The sequence below is a fragment of the Somniosus microcephalus genome, chromosome 10, assembly GCF_052327205.1.
Source record: "Somniosus microcephalus isolate GS21.2 chromosome 10, FLI_Smic_1.0, whole genome shotgun sequence".
NCBI classification, from domain to species: domain Eukaryota; kingdom Metazoa; phylum Chordata; class Chondrichthyes; order Squaliformes; family Somniosidae; genus Somniosus; species Somniosus microcephalus.
This window is the reverse complement of record NC_140996.1, coordinates 75278890-75301296: the sequence shown is the minus strand read 5'-3', so window position 1 is coordinate 75301296 and position 22407 is coordinate 75278890.

Sequence of the window (22407 nt, the reverse complement as noted above, 5' to 3'; positions counted from 1 at the left end):
TGGTCGTGTGTTGTTGTGCCGCAGCGATAGCACTTCACTGTTCTGTATGACATTTCATTTGTGCCATATTCTTGTGGTCTCCGTTGTATCTCTGCAGCGCCCCGTGCTGCTGCTTCGTGTGATACTGCAATGCTGAAAGCCTTGTCCAGCGTAAGATCCTTTTCTGATAGAAGCCATTTCTGTGTTCCTTCACTTTGAAGCCCACACACAAACTTGTCTCTTAAAGTATCTGCTAGTCCCGTTCCAAACTGGCAGTGTTTCGATAGCTTGCGCAGTTCCGTTAAATACTCAGCATTACTTTCATCTTTATGCTGGTTCCTTTTGTGAAACTTAAATCTTTCTGCTATCAGCAGCGGTGTGGGGTTTAAGTGGTCCTGTAGGATTGACACTATGTTTTCAAAATCCTTTTCTACTGGCTTCTCTGGGGTTACTAGGTTTCGTAGTAAGCCATACGTTTTTGCACCCATTGAATTCAACAATACCAGCGCTTTCTTGTCATCTGGCACTTCATTCGCCTTGCAGTATACTTCTATGCATTCGACATATGTCGCCCAATCTTCGACTTCATTGTCGAATGCTGTGATACTGCCACTCTTCGGCATTTTTGGGTGTGGTTAGACTGGCTTAAAATGGCATCTCCCGCGCTTTCCTTTCTTCCCCTCTGCGGCTTAAAATGGTGTCTCCCGCGCTGCTGCCAACACTGGTCTCGGCGGTCCTCGTGGCAAATGGCAACGCCCTGTGGGTTTTGTGCGCTGCTCCTGCGCTGCTGCCAATGCCGCTCTCTGCTGTCCTCATGGCAATAGCAGCGCCTCGCATTTTCCTGCGCGCCTCTCTCCCCCATTGACGCTGCTCGGCCCTTGACCACCGTTTGCGCTCTGCTCTCTCTCGCCTCTCTCCCCTGTTGACGCCGCTCGGTCCTGAACACCGGCTGCGCCCTGTGCGCTCTGCCCTCTCTCTCTCCCCCGTTGAGGCTGCTCGGCCTTTTCTGTGCCGCTCGGTCGGGCTCTAGCCCGTCGCTGTCTGGGAAGGATCTGCGCAGTACCTGTTGCCAGCCTGTTTTGCTGGACCACCGTGACTGGAAAGCCAAGCCTGGCTCTCGACAGCCTCCCCTGCGATGCTCAAATCTCTGCTGGATGACTGGGCGGTTGCCCATGGTCGACGCCCGTGCTTCTGGACATGACCTTCTTCCACTGTTCTCCAGGAGCGAATCCCTGGGAGGTGATGCAGAGTTGCAGGTAGGTTCGAACTTGCTCGTCGCCACTGTTATGTCCGTGTAATAATAAGTAAAGGACTGCAGAGAACGATACAACAGGTGTTTACTCAACATGGTTCAAACTGCAACTGAAACAACAGATTACTACTCAGCGTTATATACAGGTGTGGTCACTGCCAGTACTACAGTATACATGAGCTGTAGAAAGTAGTTCCCCCCTTAAAGGTACATACATTACAAATAGGTTCCTGTGGAATTGTCCCTGTCCCTGGTGGTGGCACCACAGATGCACTTGGATAACTGGGGGCAACCCTGTCTTCAGTCATTGCATCTGCAACCTTCATTTCAATTTCCCCTTGTCTGGGAAGTATCTGATCTACATGTCTTCGTACTACCCTACCATCTCCCAACATGACCTTGTATGATACTGGACTTGTCATTGAGTCTATAAAGCCAGGAATCCACTTTGGTCCATAAATGAAATTCCTGGTCAGGACCGCATCTCCTTCTCCAAAACTTCGGCTCTTTGTTCTTTTGTCATGGTTCTCTTTTTGTTTGTTTTGACTGTTTTCCATTTTCCTTTTTAGGTCTGGGTGGACAAGGTCAAGAGTGGAGCGTAGTCTATGACCTAATAACATCTCAGCAGGAGAGAGTCCTGTGGTGGATTGAAGTGTTATTCTGTAGCTGAACAGAACCCGTGACACTTTGGCTGCTAAACTCCCTTCTGCACTTTTTTTCTTCATCTCCTTAAATAGAGTCATAGAGTCATAGAGTAATACAGCACGGATAGAGGCCCTTCGGCCCATCGTGTCCATGCCGGCCATCAAGCCCTGTCTAATCTAATCCCATATTCCAGCATTTGGCCCGTAGCCTTGTATGCTATGGCATTTCAAATGCTCATCCAAATGCTTCTTAAATGTTGTGAGGGTTTCTGCCTCCACAACCCTTTCAGGCAGTGAGTTCCAGACTCCAACCACCCTCTGGGTGAAAAAGTTCTTTCTCAAATCCCCTCTAAACCTCCCGCCCTTTACCTTGAATCTATGCCCCCTAGTTATTGACCCCTCTACTAAGGGGAAAAGCTCCTCAGCATCCATCCTATCTATGCCCCTCACAATTTTGTACACCTCAATCATGTCCCCCCTCAGCCTCCTCTGCTCCAAGGAAAACAAACCCAATCTGCCCAGTCTCTCTTCATAGCTGAAGCGCTCCAGCCCTGGTAACATCCTGGTGAACCTCCTCTGCACCCTCTCTAACGCGATCACATCTTTCCTGTAGTGTGGCGACCAGAACTGCACACAGTATTCCAGCTGTGGCCTAACCAGTGTTTTATACAGCTCCATCATAACCTCCTTGCTCTTATATTCTATGCCTCGGCTAATGAAGGCAAGTATCCCATATGCCTTTTTTACCACCTTATCCACCTGTTCCGCCGCCTTCAGGGATCTGTGTACCTGCACACCCAGATCCCTCTGACCCTCCGTCTTGCCTAGGGTCTTTCCCTTCATTGTGTATTCCCTTGCCTTGTTAGACCCCCCAAAGTGCATCACCTCGCACTTTTCCGGGTTAAATTCCATTTGCCACTGTTCCGCCCATCTGACCAACCCATCTATATCGTTCTGCAGACTGAGGCTACCCTCCTCGCTATTTACCACCCTACCAATTTTAGTATCATCCGCGAATTTACTGATCATACCCTTTACATTCATATCCAAGTCATTAATGTAGACCACAAACAGCAAGGGACCCAGCACCGATCCCTGTGGTACCCCACTGGCCACAGGTTTCCAGTCACAAAAACAACCTTCGACCATCACCCTCTGCCTTCTGCCACTAAGCCAGTTTTGTATCCAATGTGCCAAGGCACCCTGGATTCCATGGGCTCTTACCTTCTTGACCAGTCTCCTGTGCGGGACTTTATCGAAGGCCTTACTGAAATCCATGTATACCACATCCACTGCGTTACCCTCATCCACACACCTAGTCACCCCCTCAAAAAATGCAATCAAATTAGTCAGACATGATCTTCCCTTGACAAAGCCATGTTGACTATCCCTGATTAATCCTTGCCTCTCCAAGTGGAGACAAATTTTGTCCCTCAGGATTTTTTCCAGTAATTTTCCTACCACTGATGTTAGGCTCACTGGCCTGTAGTTCCCCGGTTTTTCCCTACTACCCTTCTTGAATAATGGTACTACATTAGCGGTTCTCCAGTCCTCTGGCACATCCCCTGTGGCCAGAGAGGTCCTGAATATATGTGTTAGAGCCCCCGCAATCTCCTCCTTTGCCTCACACAGCAGCCTGGGGTACATTTCATCCGGGCCTGGGGATTTATCCATTTTTAGGCCAGCTAAAACCGCCAATACCTCCTCCCTCTCGATGTTAATATGTTCGAGCATGTCACAGTCCCCCCGCCCTATTTCTATGTCTACATCGTCCTTCTCCATAGTGAAAACAGATGCAAAAAATTCATTTAGAACCCCTCCTACATCTTCCGGCTCCACACACAGATTGCCACTTTTGTCCCTAATGGGCCCTATTTTTTCCCTAGTTATCCTTTTACCCTTAATATACTTATAAAACATCTTCGGATTTTCCTTTATTTTGCTCGCCAGTGTTATTTCATGGCCCCTCCTTGATCTCCTAATTTCTTTTTTAAGTATCCCCCTGCACTTTTTGTACTCCTCTAGGGCTTCCTCTGTCTTTAGCCTTTTGTATCTACCAAAAGCCCTCCTTTTTTTCCTAATCCATTCCCGTATATCCCCTGACATCCACGGTTCCCTGTGGTTTTTGGAACCACTCTTGACCTTTATGGGAACATGTTGCCCTTGTATGATCTCAATCTCCCTTCTGAAAGCCTCCCATTGCTCCGATGCGGATTTTCCTACAAGTAGCTGATCCCAGTCCATTTTGGCCAGATCCTGCCTTATCCTATTAAAATCGGCCTTCCCCCAATTTAGAACCTTTATTTCCGGCCCATCCCTGTCCTTTTCCATGACCACCTTAAATCTTACCATATTATGGTCACTATCACCAAAGTGCTCACCTACTAGCACTTTTTCCACTTGGCCGGCCACATTCCCTAGAATTAGGTCCAGTACCGCCCCCTCTCTTGTAGGACTTTCTACATGCTGGCTCAAAAAGCTCTCCTGGATGCACTTTAAGAATTCTACACCCTCTGAGCCTTTCACACTTTGACTATCCCAGTTAATATTGGGGAAGTTGAAATCCCCCATTATTATTACCCTATTATTTGCACATTTCTCTGAGATTTGCCTACATATCTGTTCCTCTATCTCCCCCTGACTGTTTGGAGGCCTATAGTACACTCCCAGCAAAGTGCTTGCCCCCTTTTTGTTTTTAAGCTCCACCCATATGGCCTCATTAGAGGACCCTGCTAATATATCATCCCTCCTTAGTGCAGTAATTGACTCCTTAATTAATATTGCGACACCCCCTCCTCTTATACCTCCCCCTCTGTCTCGCCTGAAGATTCTGTACCCCGGAATATTGAGCTGCCAGTCTTGCCCCTCCCTCAACCATGTCTCCATGTTTGTATGGCTCTCTCCACAAGTCCATTCAAGGACGGATGATATGGAGCTGAGGTCACCTGCATTGGGCCATTTTTTCTCATGAACTCTTTTGTCTCTGTACTCACAAAACAAGTGGCATTGTCACTCACCACGATCTCCGGTAGCCCTTGATTACTGAAGCTCCGATGCAGGCAGTCTATAGTAGTAGTGGCGGAAGCAGAATTTATAGGATAAACATCCATCCATTTGGACTGTGCATCAATGATTATGAGGAACATCTTCCCCATGAATGGACCCGCATAATCTAAGTGCAATCTTCTCCATGGTTTATCCGGCCACTCCCAGGGGTAGAGAGGAGCCACTGCTGGTGCCTTCCGATGTTCCTGACAAGTGCTGCATGTCTTGACTAGATTTTCTATCTCCTCATCTAGCTTTGGCCACCACAAGTAACTCCTAGCCAAGGCTTTCATACGCGAGACCCCAGGATGACACTGGTGTAGTTGCTCTAGGATAGACTGTCGTGCTGGCTGTGGAATAATCACTCGTGCTCCCCACAACACGCAACCATCCTGCACACTCAGCTCTGCTTTCCTGACACTGTAGGGTGTGAAGTCAGCCCCTTCCGGATGCTGTGGCCATCCCCTCACCACATATTCTCGAACTCTAGACAGTACTGGATCTTTACCTGTCCATGTTCTTACTTGCTCTGCAGTCACAAGTGCCGTGTCAGTGTCCTCCAACATCAAAACTCTGTCCTCTGGAGCTGCACGGATAGGTGTGCCTGGCAGTGGAAGACGGCTCAAGGTATCTGCGTTCCCATGGTACTTGCCCGCCTTGTAGATGATGACATACTCATATGCCCACAACGTCTCTGCCCAGCTCTGGTTCCGGGGTGACACCATCTGTGGAACTGCTTGCATTTCATTGAAAAGAGAGAGAAGAGGTTTATGATCGGTGCATATGGTGAACTTCCTGCCATATATATACTTGTGGCACGTCTGTAACCCAAACATTACTGCTAACCCCTCTTTGTCTAACTTGGAATAGTTTTTTTCTGTTGGTGTTAGAGTTTGGGACATAAACCCTATTGGTCTTTCAGTTCCATCTTCCATGCAGTGTGAAAGAACTGCCCCCACCCCGTAAGGTGAAGCATTACAAGAGAGAATGATTTATTTCTCTGCATTTTAGTGAACCAGCACATCCGACGACAGCATCAGTTTCTTGGACTGTTCAAATGAACCCCCCTGCTCCTCTCCCCACTGCCACTGTGTCTCCTTGTGCAGTAGTTTATGAAGAGGTGCTAACACAGTTGACAAGTTTGGTAAAAACCTGTTATAATAGTTCAGCAGTCCCAGGTAAGCTTTTAACTCAGCCACATTTGTAGGAGCAGGGGCATCCTGCAGTGCTTGTACCTTCTCCTTGAGTGGATGGAGCTCGGTGGCATCCACTCTGTGTCCCAGGAATACTGCCTCATTCCCTAGGAAAGTGCACTTACTCCTCTTGAGCCGGAACCCTGCCCTCTCCAATCTCTGTAGTACCTCTCTCAGAGTGCTCAGATGCTCCTGGTCGGTTCTTCCCATCACCAGAATGTCATCCAGATAGATGGAAACATGTGGAATCCCTTGCAGTACACCTTTGATTGTCCTCTGGAAGATAGCTGGACTAGATGAGACACCAAACGGTAAGCGGTTATATGTAAACAAGCCCTTGTGTGTATTTATGGTGACATACTTCTTTGATTCGTCATCCAGTGTAATCTGTAAGTAGGCATGACTCATATCCAACTTTGTGAATTTCTTTCCTCCAGCCAGGTTTGCAAAGAGATCCTCTGTTTTGGGAATCGGATACTGCTCTAGTTTGGACACCCGATTGACTGTCAATTTATAGTCTCCACAGAGTCTTACCAAATTGTCCGGTTTTAAAACAGGTACTATGGGAGCTGCCCATTCCGAACATTTCACTGGCCCCAGTATGTTCTCTCTCAATAGACGGTCAAGCTCAGCCTCTACCTTTGGCTTCATGGCATAAGGCACAGGTCGTTGTTTAAAAAACCTTGGTGGTGCCTCCTTGTCTACATAAATCTTAGCTGGGGGGCCATTAAATGTGCCAAGTTCCTCCTTGAACACACTCTCATGTTCACTCAACACTTCTTGCAAAGTCAACTGTTTGCCCGCATCTATTTGATGTACTGCTCCCCAGTCTAATTTAAGTTCTTTTATCCAGCCCCGACCTAACAGGTTTGGTCTGGTACCCGATACTATAACTACAGGTAGCTGTTCCACGGTGTCCCTATGTTGCACAGTTACATTAGCTGTACCTAATGTCGCTACTCGTTCACCTGTATATGTTTTAAGATGCAGGGAGCAAGGCTTTAACTCTGGAACTTTTGCACAGTTCCACAATTTTGAGTACTCTGCCTTGTTCATTATGGTCACGCCGCACCCTGTATCCACTTCAAAGTTCACCTTAGAGTCATTTACTGTCAGTTGCAATGTGATAGGAGCCACTTTTGGAATGTTCTCTAACATGCTATACATTATGAGCATGTCCTCTTCTTCCTCAGCTTCCCCACTGATGTGGTGTGCTCCATGTTTTTTCACTTCTCTCCCTTGGTTTTGCTGTCCTCCCCCTTTTGGTTTGGGTTCCTCCACAGGTGATTTCACCCTGCAAGCTCATTTTATGTGTCCTTGTTTCCCACACTTGTAGCACTTTTCCTCCAGAATCCGGCATTCACTCACCAGGTGATCACCCTTGCATCTATAACATGCCTTCACATGCTCATGTTGTGGTTTCTGATGCATGTTTAACTTGTGCACTATAACCTGACCTGCAACTTGCTTAGCATTAGCCCTGTCTGAACCCTGTATTTCTTTTACTTCTCGGTTTGCTGTCTCTATGGCTTGAGCAAGTTCCAATGCTTTTTCATAAGTAAGCCCAGTCTCGGATAATAACCTACGCTGCATTCGGTCATCCATTATTCCACAAACTAGCCTATCTCTCAGCATTTCCTTCAGGTTGTTCCCATAATTGCAATCTTGTGCTAATTTACGCAACACCACTACATAGTCCATTTTACTCTCTTCCTCTTTTCTGTTCCTTGAATTAAACTTGAACCGCTGTACAATCTCACTAGGCTTAGGGTTGAAATGTTCTTTTAGCAAGGCCACCAATTCAACAATTGATTTGTCTCCAGGCTTTTCAGGACTGAGCAGATTCTTCATCAAACTGTAGGTTTGGCTTCCCACTGAACTAAGCAGAATGGCTTTCCTTTTTCCGGCATCATTTATTTTGGCCATGCTTGAAGTACTGTACTATGAGACACAGAGTCAGGACTGAATAAATGGCACTCCACTACAACTGCTTGGGAGACTCGTAATTACGTTATTAAGATAACATTACATGGTACCAGGATTTATAGAACTCACGATAAGGAAATACAACAACAATGGAAGGAATAAAACCTCTGGCTAGCCTGCAACTAGAAGGAAATGTGGATGAAAATTGGCGTGTCTTCAAGCAACGCTTTCTTCTCTACCTCACAGCGATTGACGCTTCGACTAGCTCTGGAACACGTAAAGTAGCTTTGTTGCTAACAGTGGCTGGCTCGCAGGCAATCGAGCTGTTTAATACATTTACGTTTGCAGCCAAAGATGATAAAAATGATCTGGATAAGGTAATAGAACGGTTCGACGAATACTGCACTCCAAAAAAGAATGAAACGTATGAGAGATTTGTGTTTCGCTCCCACGTGCAAAAGCAAGGAGAATCCTTTGATTTTTTTTGACGGACTTGAAAATAAAAGCACAAACATGCAACTTTAGGGACCTGAAGGAATCTATGATACGCAATCAAGTTGTTTTTGGAATATTCGACAAGAAGGTGAGGGAGAGAATGCTTAGAGACAATGACCTAAATTTGGATGCAGCAGTGAAAATATGTCATGCTAGTGATCTCTCAGCCATGCACATGAAAACTTTCGAAGGGAGCAGCACAGCAGCGGGCGGGAGTGCCCTGGGGCTGAAAAACCTGCCGGTTGATGTGGTACACAAAAGGGACACAAGAGGGCCCACGGAGTTCAAGACGATGACGCCTTAGGAATGCAGACGGTGCAGTAATAAACACATAGCCAGACAGTGTCCTGCTTATGGGAAGAACTGTGCAAAATGTAAAGGCAGGAATCACTTTGCCAAGGTGTGTTTTTGGGAAGAGAAAACTGAAGGTAAAAAGACAGTGCATGCTATTGAGACTGAAGAGACAGGAGCAGAGACTTTGTTTGTTGGAATGGTGCAAAATGAGTCAAAACAGGGCAAAAATGCTAATGAAGTGCACTCTGTAGGACCAAAGACTGAAGTTTGGATAGCTCCCTTGCTGGTAAATGGCACCATTGTTCCCTTTAAGCTAGATACAGGTGCTAAGGCAAACCTCATAAGTTGGAGTGATGCACAGAATCTCAAAGTGCGACCTAAAATACTGAACAAGACAGTGTCTTTGAAGGCATACAATGGACAAAGCATTGAAATAAAAGGAACGTGTAGGCTGAGTGTTAAAGTAAAAAATCACATTCACCCTTTGACCTTTGTTATAGTGCCTGAAGGACATGAGTCACTGTTGGGGGATAAGGCCTGTGTGGATTTGGGCTTGGTAAAACGAGTCTATACTATCAATGAACTGAACTATGTGCAGAGTGCCCCCCAAGATAGTACAAATCTGACTCATGAGACTATAGCACACAAATATGCAGATGTATTTCAAGGGTTTCAGAGCACTGCCCTTTACATACTCCATCAAACTGAGAGAGGATGCACAACCTGTGATTCACGCACCCAGGACAGTTCCAGTGGCTCTCCGTGAAAAACTGAGGAAAGAGCTAGACTGCATGGAGTGACTAGCTGTCATTAAGAAGATTGAGGAACCGACTGACTGGGTAAATTCCATGGTCTGCGTCAATTCAAAGAAAACTGATAAATTGCGTGTCTGCATGGATCCCAAGGACCTTAACGCCAATATCAAAAGAGAGCACTACCAAATTCCAAAGAGAGAGGAAATAGTCAGCGAAATGACAGAAGCGAAAGTCTTCTCCAAGATGGACGCCTCGCATGGTTTCTGACAGTTGAAACTTGATGAAGAAAGTGCTAAGCTGTGCACTTTTAACACCCCGTTTGGTCGATACTCCTACCAGCATCTGCCCTTTGGTATTAGCTCCACCCCAGAAATCTTTCACAGAGCAATGGAGCAAATCATCGAGGGCCTGGAGGGAGTGCGGGTGTACGTGGATGATCTGGTAGTATGGGGCTCCACTCAGGGCAAGCACGACACCAGACTGGAGAAAACACTTCAGAGAATACAGCAGTATGGACTCAAACTAAATAAAGACAAATGTCAGTTCAGTGTCAATGAAACCACATTCCTCGGAGACAAGCTCTCTACAGAGGGGATTCAGCCAGACAAGTCAAAGGTAAAGGCTATACATGACATGGAGAAACCAAAGGACAAGAAAGGGGTTCAGCAGGCCCTTGGCATGATTAACTACCTAGGAAAATTCATTCCAAATCTAGCAGTGAAAACTGTTCATCTGAGAAAACTGCTGCACCAAGAGACAGAGTTCCAATGGGGACATGAACATGAGAGAGAATGGAAGGGGCTGCTACACATTCTAGCAAGTGAACCCCTACTGAAGTTCTTCTGCCCTAAAAAGAGGACAAAAGTGTCCACAGATGCCTCTAAGAATGGATTAGGGGCTGTCCTTCTACAGGAAGATGAAGGAGAACGGCAACCAGTGGCATATGCGTCACGCTCCATGACGGCTACAGAGTGCCGGTACACGCAAATCGAGAAGGAGTGCCTTGACTTGGCATTTGGGTGTGAAAAATTTCATACCTACATCTATGGTCTCCCCAAGGTTATCCTAGAAACGGACCATAAGCCACTGCTAGGGATCGCAAAGAAGAATCTATGTGACATGTCACCACGGATACAACGCCTAATGATGAGACTTCAACGTTACGATTTTGAGCTAACGTATGTGCCAGGGACACAAATGTTCATTGCAGACACACTATCCAGGGCTGCGCCTTACGCCACACAACACAGTGAATCAGAAGAGGATGTGGCTCTTCATGTGGATATGGTCTACGCAGCATTGCCCACCACACAGGAACAACTAACAGTGATAGTCACAGAGACATCAAAGGACCCAGTCCTGAGTAAAGTAATGAGAAATCTTCAAGAGGGCTGGAAGAAAGGGTCATGTAAACAATATTATCACATTCAGTCTGAGCTCTCTGTGGTCAATGGACTACTGCTTAAGTGTGACAGGATAGTAGTGCCCACCTCTATGCGACGAGAAATGCTCAACAGGATACATAAAGGGCACCTGGGTGCAGAAAAGTCAGAAAGGAGAGCACGTGAGGCACTCTACTGGCCAAACATGAACTCTGATATTGACCAGTTGATCAGCGAGTGTGCTACATGTCAGGAGTATCACTACAAGCAAACAAAAGAGCCCCTCATTACCACAGAGCTCCCATCACAACCTTGGGAAAAGGTCGGAACTGATATATTTCACTATGAAGGAAAAGACTATTTGTTAGTTATTGATTATTATTCCAATTATCCGGAGATGGCTCTCTTGTCCAGTACCACATCAAGAGCTGTGATAACTCACCTGAAGTCAATCTTTGCCAGGCAGGGCATCCCTCTAACCCTGGTCTCTGATAATGGCCTTCCCTATGCCAGTCATGAGTTTCAGTCATTTGCTTCAGAGTATGAGTTTAATCATGTAACCTCCAGTCCGCTCTATCCTCAGGCTAATGGAAAAGTGGAGAAGGGGGTACAGATTGTGAAAAGACTATTAAAGAAAGCAGCACACTGCAACACTGACCCATATCTGGCCCTGATGTCCTACAGGGTGGGCCCGCTAGCAAGTGGCAAGTCTCCAGCTGAGCTCTTACTGGGTCGGAAAATCCGTACACGACTTCCCAGTTATGTCACACCTGACCACAGAGATGAGGTATGGGCAGACAAGGCTTGGAAACTTCAACAGAAACAAAAAACACTTCATGACCACACAGCCACTACACTAGTGCCTCTACAGGAGAAAGATATAGTTCACATTAAAGGGCCTGAGTCATGGCCTAAAAGAGCCACCGTCCTACAACAGGTCGCCCCCAGGTCATACAGTGTCATGACAGAGAATGGCAATGTGTTTCGCAGAAACAGGAGGCACCTACTGAAAACCACAGAGACCTTTCAGCCTCAGGAGGACGGAGAGGATGGCGAGATGAGGGAAATGCCACAAAGAGACGAGATGAGGGAAATGCCACAAAGTGACGAAGGACACAGTAGTGATAATGTGACAAGGGACCTGTGTGGTACAGACATGAACTTAAGGGATACAACTGGGGTGGTTCAGCAAACACCCATTCAGCCACGCAGGTCACAGCGCACCAGAAAGCCTGTAGTTAAACTTGAGCTGTAGACAGGGATTGATAAGACTGTAAACAGTTAATGGACTCCTGGGTGTGGGTAAGGTTTATACCTACCTGCAATTAGTTCAACGGTGTAGTTACACTGACTGTTTCTATATGATGTTAACAAGTGTTCTATGTGTTATGTTATGTTATGTTATGTTGTTACTGTGTTATGTCTTCATTGAAGGGGGGAGATGTACGGATAACCGTAGCTGTCATAAAGACAGCGGGGTTTGATTGACAGCTGGTTGACAGCTGACATCATATCCAGGGGTGGGATCCGACGCCATCTTGGCCATGCTTGAAGTACTGTACTACGAGACACAGAGTCAGGACTGAATAAATGGCACTCCACTACAACTGCTTGGGAGACTCGTAATTACATTATTAAGATAACATTACAACTCTCACAGTTAATACAGGCTCCCTCCCTTCACACACTCTCACAGTTAATACTGGCTCTCACCCTCCACACACTCTCACAGTTAATATTGGCTCTCTCCCGCCCCGCACTCTTGCGGTTAATACTGGCTCTCTCCCTCCCCATACTCTCACAGCTAATACTGGCTCTCTCCATCGCCACATTCTCACAGTTAATACTGGCGTTCTCCCTTGTAAGGGGTGGAGTGTGTGGTCAGCTTCACCTCTGACTCCCTGAGCGGTTCGAATCACTCCCACTCCCTTGGTTCTAGACTTTGGACTTATTTGGGGGTTGTAACTCCATTGACTCGGCAACAGTACCCGTGGATTGGAGGGTAGCTAATGTTACCCCAATATTTAAAAAGGGGGGTAGAGAGAAAGCAGGGAATTATAGACCAGTAAGCCTTACATCGGTTGTGGGCAAAATGCTAGAGTCCATTATTAAGGATAAAATAGCGGAGCACTTGACAAATGGGGAAAGGATCGGACAGAGTCAACATGGATTTACAAAGGGTAAATCGTGTTTGACTAATCTGCTGGAATTTTTTGAGGAAGTAACTGGTAAAATAGATGGGGGAGAGCCAGTGGATGTGGTGTACCTTGACTTTCAGAAAGCCTTCGATAAGGTTCCACACAAAAGATTATCATGCAAAATTAAGGCTCATGGAATTGGGGGCAAAGTATTAACGTGGATAGAGAACTGGCTGGCGGATAGAAAACAGAGAGTTGGAATAAACGGCTCGTTTTCGGAGTGGCAGGCAGTGACCAGCGGGGTGCCGCAAGGATCTGTCCTGGGACCCCAGCTGTTCACAATATATATAAATGATCTGGATCAGGGAATTGGATTCAATATTTCCAAATTCGCTGACGACACTAAACTAGGAGGAGGGGTGGGCTCTGATGAGGATGTCAGGAGGCTACAGTGCGATTTGGACAGGTTGGGGGAATGGGCGGATACGTGGCAGATGCACTATAATGTGGATAAATGCGAGGTTATCCACTTTGGGGGTAAAAACAGGAGGGTAGATTATTATCTAAATGGCAATAGATTGGGAGATGGGGAAGTGCAGAGGGACCTGGGTGTTCTTGTGCACCAGTCACTGAAGGAGAGCATGCAGGTGCAACAGGCGATTAAGAAGGCAAATGGTATGTTGGCCTTCATATCAAGGGGGTTCGAGTATAGGAATAGGGATACCTTACTACAGCTGTACAAGGTGCTGGTGAGACCGCATCTGGAGTATTGTGTACAGTTTTGGTCGCCCCATCTGCGGAAGGATGTTCTTGCCATGGAAAGAGTGCAACGGCGATTCACCAGGCTGATACCTGGAATGGCGGGAATGACCTACGAAGAGAGATTAAATAGTTTGGGCTTGTACTCACTGGAGTTTAGAAGATTGAGAGGGGATCTCATCGAAACATATAAAATTATGGCAGGCCTGGACAGGCTGAATTCAGAGAGAATGTTTCCAATGGCCGGGGAGCACAGAACCAGGGGCCACAGTCTAAAAATAGCGGGCAAATCATTTAAAACAGAGATGAGGAAGAATTTCTTCACTCAAAGAGTGGTGAGCCTGTGGAATTCCCTGCCACAGAGGGCTGTGAAGGCTAATTCAATAAATATTTTCAAGAGAGAATTGGATATATTTCTGAAGGCTAAGGGGATTAAGGGTTACGGAGAAAAGGCGGGGACGGGGTACTGAACTGGTAAGATCAGCCATGATCTCATTGAATGGCGGAGCAGGCTCGAAGGGCCGAATGGCCTACTCCTGTTCCTATCTCTATGTATCTATGTAATGAAATTGCAACAGACACCCGAGTTGGTGAAAGAATTGAGATTTTTATTTGAGACAGGAAAAATATACAATACAATAAATCTTATACTCTAAAAGGGGGAACATTTCGGAATATGCGAGGGAGAATTACAATAGACAAAGATACCTTACCCTCCCAATCCCACTATCCTAACTAGGCTGAATTCCAGAGGACCAGGAAATGCTCACCAAACGACTTTCTTGACAGATTGTAGAGGTTCGCGATTTCAGGGTTCACTTTAGTTGTAGCGGTTGGGGCCTGCCGTACCCCAGACATGGTGGAAGACTGCACCTGCGTTGGGTTTTCAGCCTTCGCCTGTCCGCTGATGCGGTTGGATGCGTAGTTGGATTTATCGGGCAAGTACCCAATTTTCTTTGGTTAGGTATAGTTTTTAGAGTTTTTTGTGTCAAATCTTACCCAGGGGTAAGTCAGACTAGCTTGTAGAGTGGAAACAAGTTGTGAATTTTTGACTTCTTGGTGGTTGGTTTCTTGTTGGTCTCGGTGACCCAATATTACCTAGTTGGTGGTAATAATGTTAGTTGTTGGTTTCTTGAGGCCTTTGGTTGCCGCGATTTCCTTTTTGTTCCGTTTCATTCTTCTTTCTTCAAGTCTCCGATCCTTCGACTAAGTACAGTGATGATGATATCTTTTTCTGAACCGTACTTTCTCTCTCCTGTACTGAACTTGAACCTTCTGGAGCTGTGTCTTCAACTGTGTGAACTGTACTGTCTCTCGAATGCAACGTGATCCCGATCTGTTTCACTGAACAGGCAGGCCTCAATTATACTCTTTTCAGGCCTGGCTTATCTGACCGCCAAAGCTCCTCTGGTCCTTTGGTAATTTTGGTGGGCTCGTTAATTTTAATATGTTTAAATTTTCATCGAGTTTCGGGGATGGTCCCATCTATTTTTAATTGGCTTTTAACTGGTTTTGGGATTGCTTTGAAATCAGTTTAAAATGTGCAAAGTGTTTTGGAAATATTTCTGAGTGGTTTTAAACTGCTGTTTGATTGGTTTCTTCTGCTGGGTCCAGGTTCTCTTTTGTTGGTTGTTGGCAGGTATTGTATTATTCATGTTCTTGGTGGCCCTGTAAGTTTCGGCGGGAACAGTCTTTTCCGTGGGCTTCTTGTCTTTATGTAGAATGACTGGGATGGCCCAGAACATTCTCAGACAATCTGGCCCCTTCCAATACTCAAACTGTCTGTCCCACCCATTCCTTTTGTTGCAGCTTTAGCACAGGCCTGAACATGCCTTTTAAACTAGTCAAATCTTCCTGGGGTTTTGATTTTAGGTCCCCTTTGGCCCAATATTATTTCAACAGTCCAATATCTCTTCTTTCTTACTTTGGGGGAGTCTGTAGAATTTTGCGAGCCTTACACCCTCTCCACACTCTCACAGTTAATACTGGCTCTTTCCCTCCCCACACTTTCACAGTTCATACTGGCTCTCACAATCCCCACACTCTCACAGTTAATACTGGCTCTGTCACGCCCCACCCTCTCACAGTTAATACTGGCTCTCTCCCTCCCCACTCCCTTTCAGTTAATACTGTCACTCTCCCACCCCACACCCTCTCAGTTAAGACTGATATTCTCTCTCCCTACCCCTTTTCAGCTTCCAGCTTCTCTGTTCTTCATCCCAAAACGCCACACCCAGCTTCTGCCCCTCTTGTCGGCCCTCCATTACCATGTTCACTTCCCTATATTGACATCACTTACCTCTGCCACCATTGGAATTCCCTCTCCCCTTGATTTTCTCACTTCCCTCTCTCTTTCTGCATTCGGTTCTGGTCACCACATTTTAACTGCGTACAATTCTGGTCACCACATTACAGGAAAGATGTGATTGCTCTCGAGAGGGTACAGAGGAGATTTGCGAGGATGTTGCCAGGACTCGAGAATTTTAGCTATGAGGCAAGCTTGGATAGGCTGGGATTGTTTTCTTTGGAGCAGGGGAGACTGAGGGGAGATTTAATTAAGGTGTATAAAATTCTGAGGGGCCTAGATACAGTGTGTAGGATGAATCTATTTCCCCAAGCAGAGAGGTCAATAACCAGGGGCATAGATTTAAAGTAATTGGTAGAAGGATTAGAGGAAAGTTGAGGAGAACTTTTTTCACCCAGAGGGTGGTGGGGGTTTGGAAAACACTGCCTGAAAGGGTGGCAGAGGCAGAAACCTTCATCACCTTTAAAAAGTATTTGGCTATGCACTTGAAGTGCCGTAACCTACAAGGCTATGGACCAAGAGCTGGAAAGTGGGATTAGGCTGGATAGCCCTTTCTCGACCGGCACAGACATGATGGGCCGAATGGCCTCCTTCTTTGCTGTAAATTTCTATGATTCACTGCCATCCACTCCTTCCCTCCAGTGTTTGTACTCTCTACTCTGCATCCATTTCCGCCTTGTTATGCATTCTGCCCCCTTCCTATCCCCTTGGCATCGATCTGACAAAAAATGATTAATCTTATTTTCTACTTGTTGAACAGAAGGGGCAGAAGGATTCACCCCCTCATCCAGCATTGGTGGAGTCTGATGTTTTCTGCACATGTCTGTCTCTGTGTGGGAAAGGTACATTGTGCTGTTCAGCAGGACGGAGCTGGAGCCAAAGGAAGAATGTTATTAAACTAAATAGTACCACTGGATTAAGAAGTTGAGTAAATGAATTGTACCCGATGGTGTTGGATGAATGACTCTGATTTTGTCCTTGTGCCCGATTGTCCATTTCAGCCAGACTATCTGGAAAAATGTTGAAAGGAGCTGCTTCATTACATAGAGAGGCAAACGGAGGACTTGGTTAACCCATAATCACCTGACACACTTCCCCACAATTGCTTACAGAGCAAAGGGACACAAAATTTGAATAAGCTGATATCTGACTCTGGGCTGGATGTAGTGCATGGGAGAAAGGGCCCAAACAGTGAACAGTAAGGTTGCCTGAACATTGATGATTGGCTTCAGTTCAGTCAACTTTAACAGAAGAATGTTTGCGATTGTGTGCACTACAACACTGTCACAGTTGGACAGCTAATATGTAAGATGTAATTGCGTTTCAAGTGAACACACACAAATAATACATCGTAAATGTGGAAGTTGAATAAATAGAGACAGAGTGGAGTTTGGCATGAAAGGAAGGGAGGGGGTAAAGAATCAGGTCAGCTATTAAGAAATGTGTACTTGCACTGCAATCCATGAGAATGCCTAAAAATTTGGGCGCACTCATAGATATTGGGCCTTGGGCTGTAGGATTCGCAAAATTGGACTTTGTATTAATAAGGGTCAAATGGCAGAAGAGGCCGTGATTTTAAAGACTGTTGTAAAAAGAAGCCCAGAAAAAGGGGCATACAAAATGGCCTCCATACCATGTGACCAGCTTATTGGGACACTTTAAAATGGTTCCTGCGCAACCTCAGACAGCTTTGTGGATTCAACCCACAGCAAGTTCTGGAAGCCGTTTCTGAGAGAATGAAACCAGACCCACACGTATGCATATGGATTAGATGCAGATCCAGTCAAGATCGGCCTGGAGACAGAGGCCATCTAAATGTTGACCCAGACAAAAGGGGACAATTTCATATTCATGAGAACAGCACCCAGGACTAGATAACGAGATCAGCAGGACATTAAAAACAATAAAGGTCATTCCAGACCAGAGATGGGTCTTTACCGGCCGTTTAGAACATTTAAAAATATAATAACTACCCCGCTGTGCTCCCAGCCCGCCAAAAGTTAAACAAAGACTAACCTGAGTTTGGGCGGGAGACGGAAGCTTCTGGGAGAAAGGTATATCTGGAAGACTTTTCGGCAGTTGGAGGCGAGTTTGAATCCGAACACTCAGAAGAAGAAGCAGGCACTCGGAGGAGGAAGAAGAACCAAGCCAACATCAAGAAGGCCGTCTCGAAGCCGGCGTCCCGCCCCGGGGAAACACATCGGAAGATCATCGACCATCCCCGAGCCATTGCCGGAACGAGAGGCCATCGACCCAACTTGGGAGAAGAAACAAAAAAATAGTACCCCAAGAGAAGAAACATTCCAGCCACCCCGGTTGGAAGGAGAAGAGATAAGAAACTGAAGAAGCGATGGGAGCCAGCCCAAGGCTCCTCTGACCAGGGTCGAGCCGACGATCCTCGACCCCACCGACATCCAGGCCCGCCGGTGTCCAGCCGCCCCCGACCCCCACCTCAGGAGAGAGGTGTGGCGCAGCTATCAGGGCTCCACGATCCACATGGAGACGAAACGCCTCAAAGGACCAAACACAGGCTCGATTTCAAAACTTTGCACTTCCTAGTGGGATTGGTGAGCATGTTTCTGGCCTTTCACAATCAGATCTAGGTAGGTTTAATAAGGGGTTGGATTTAAGGGTACAATTAACATGAGTTGTTGTCCCTCGATGTTCCGTGTGTTTCCTTATTTCATGATGATCTTTGCAGAGTATAAGATGCCTGTATTTGCCTTAGTTAGTACTGTGTCATTATGATTTGATTTGTGTTTTTCCCTCCCATGTACTCTCTTATCTGCTTGCATTTGATTTGATATTTTTCCTTATAGAATCTAAGGGGCGAGTGGGTCGAACCACTCAAGGTTTTACTGTGCAAGAGAGAGAGGCCTCTAGAGAGAGAAACCTCAGGGACATCTCTCAAGGAAAACCCCTTACAGAAAATGGTGACCACGGCAGGACTCTGGCAGCAGGATTGCAATGTAGTAGATCCAAGTTTGAATGGTCGAAATGCAATGGATGAGAGGATAGCGGATTATGTCTTTGGCAAGGTAAATCTCACTAAACAGTGGATTTACGATCTCTTACTGGATGGGCGTCCAGTGGATGCAGCCATAAGGTGGACAGAGAGCAAAGAGCATAAGAAGTCAGTGTGGCTGATGTGTTACAAGAAGCAGGTCCAGATCTTGGACCGGGTCGTTGCAGCACAGGCAGCCAAGATCACAACCCAGGCAGCAGAGATAGAGGAAAAGGCCATGGGAGGGGAAAAACTCATCACAGCGCTTCACGCGCTGAATCAGGAACGCCAAGTCGTAGCTAGTCAACATCAGGCTAGGATAGAGTACCTGGAGTGCCAGGTTACTGAGGCAAAGATCAATGAAACGGGGATACGGGAGAAAAACGCCCGCCTCGTACAACAGCTAAGAGCGCAGGAGGAGAGAGTAGTGGAGATTAAGGCAGCTTACAAGCTAGCCCTCGAGCACGGGTTTGAGAGCACAGACCACGGCCCCTGCCAAAAGACCATAGAGGACCTAAGAACGGCCCTGGTTAAGGCAAAAGGCATGGTGTGTCTCGTCAGCCCGAAAGCCAGTCACATGGACTTTTTAAAGGAATCAAAACAGCTGATTCCAGCTGAGGTAATTGTGGTACCAGCCACCGAGCCCTCAGCTATAGTGAGACTTGGCCGGAAAAGGAGGGGGTAGCGAAAGAGGAGGTAGCCGAGGTGGAGTGTGTGGAAGAACCATTGGTCGCAAAGCCGGGATCGGCACCGGCACCAATGTGTCCCGCTCGGCACCAGAGGTTCGGTCCCAACGCTGCCGATGGCAGTATCGGACCCCACCAGAACCAGCTCGTGGTGCCCTACGCTGGCCCGCAATTAAGGTCCATGGTGAGCCACCTCGCACGACTCACAGTAAAGGGAGATCCCTCGCTTCATTTCAGGGAGATAGAGGAAACAGCAGCCATTAATGACTGTGATGATCAGGAACAGGCGAAACTGTTGCTTTTCTCCCTGGATTGCACAAACCTTCAGTGCCTCTCAGAGGATAGTAAGAGGGGATGGAAAGGGTGTGTGGATCTCAGGGAGGAAGTTTTAGAAGTAATGGGAGTGGACGACGGTAGTCCGTTCGACCGTGTGGAAGGGACCGTGCAGCTATCTGGAGAACCCCCACGGGTTTTCGCAGAAAGGCTGTGGCCAGTGTATCGACACAGCTGTCCGGGCATGCCTGAACGGGCTGTAATGAGCGACGAACAGCTGGGTCATTGGCTCCGTTGCTTGCCAGAGATACGGGCCCTAGCCAGATCTTGGTTTGATCTCCAAGGTCCCGGCATCACGGAGGAGACGGTGCTCCGTCAGCTAAATGTGGCGTACAAGAATTGTAGAGGTCAGGAAACACCTCCCCAGAAGGGAAAGGTGCATGAGGCAAAACCCGCAGCCCCAAACAAGAAGGAGTGGCGTCAGGAGGGGAATCGCCCTGGCCAAGCCAAGCTCAATTGCTACGGGTGTGGGAAGGATGGACATTGGCGCAAGGACTGTAGAAATCCATGGAAGGATAGTAAAGGGAGATTTCCCGCAGCCCAAGCCCAAGCCCAGACCGCCGCCCCAGCACCAGCCCAAACCCAAGCCGTAGCTCCTGCCCCAGCACAAGGAGCTGGTGCAGTTATGGATCCCGCTGTGATTGAATCAATCATAGAGGCAATGCGGTCTCTGATGATTTCACAAGGGAAAATAGCCGTCACCACTGGTCTTGTCGCACCCGAGACTCCGACCGTTGTACCCAAGTGACTAGAGTCGGCGCAGCCCGTCTACCTGTGTGCGCTGCGATATGATGTATGGAGACGACCCCTCATGGAGATGGAGGTGGAGGAGGTGAAGGGAACCTATCTGCTGGATACGGGAGCATCGTGCACCATAATCCATGCAGATAACCCCACCGCCTTGCCTCTGTCCACCGGGGTCCCATACCTTCTGTCGGGCTTCACGGGCGAAGAACAGGCTGGCGCACATTCCCTTCCCCTCTCCATTCGTTTAGGACCACTCCGCACCACGTGGAAGTGTACCCTAATGAAGTGGGAGGTGGGAGGTGGAACGGGAGTCCTGGGGTCTGATTTCTTGGTGACCCACAGGATCCACGTGGACCTGAGAAATCATTGTCTCTGGGGAGCGGGTATGAGTGTGAAGGAGATAGAGAGTGTTAAGGAAACCCCTACGAAGGCGCGGGTTGGCCAGCGAGAAGTAAAATTCTTGGGTCTAACCCTATGCGCTGGTGAGAGAACCGTAGACCAGGAGGATAGACCGGAATCGGTGGAAAATCCACTGGTCTACGCCACTCGCACAGTGGAGGTGTCCCGACGCAACAAGTGGTTTCGCATGAAGCGGTGCAAACTGTTTAAACCAGGTGCAAGAGCATCAGCAGCCGAAGCCAGGTCTGAGGATAAAGATCCTCAGCCTGAGGTGCGCGATGAGTCACAGACCACACAAGCTGGCGTTGTAGCCTGCTTGGAAGGAGAAGCAGTCCCGCCCACCTGGGGGGAGCTTTCCCCGATGGCCTGGGACTCGGACGAGGAGGGGCTCCGAACAACAAGGTCCCGCCCTCGACACGATTCTGGAGGAGGTAGAGTCGGAGGACGGAGGTCCCGCCCTCGACTCAAGCGTGGGGGAGGTAGAAATTGGGGGCAGAGATTCTCCACCTGCAGGGACAGGTGAGGAGGAGCCGTCTGTCACAGGCCCAATTCCCGAAGGGGCGGAGCCTGAGGGGAGGGAGCCGAAGCCCACAGTCGTGGAAGAGCCACGGGCTGTGAGAGCTAAAGTCCCACCTGAAGGTCCACTCACCAAGCGAGCCTGCCCAAATCCCAAAGGGGCGGAGCCTGAGGGGAGGGAGCCGAAGCCCACAGTCGTGGAAGAGCCACGGACTGTGAGAGCTAAGGTCCCACCCGAAGGTCCACTCGCTAAGGGAGCCACGCCCAAAGCACCTTTTCGCAGGTCGACTCGTACGCCTCAGCCAGTAAGACCTTGGCCCGAGTCCCCCGTTCTCAGTAAACGCCGACTTCAGAAACCCATGAAAAAACACAGTCCCCGATTAACAGCAAAAGGCTGCGGGGAACCCGAGCCACAGGTCACTGCAGCCCCGCCACAGGGAGCGGTGAGCTGTAGTCCAATCAGGGATTAGGCAAGCTGCCCAGGGACGGGCGGCGCTGTACATAAGTTTAGGTTTAAGTTTAAGGTGTGTAAATATTAAGGGGATTAGAGTTTAG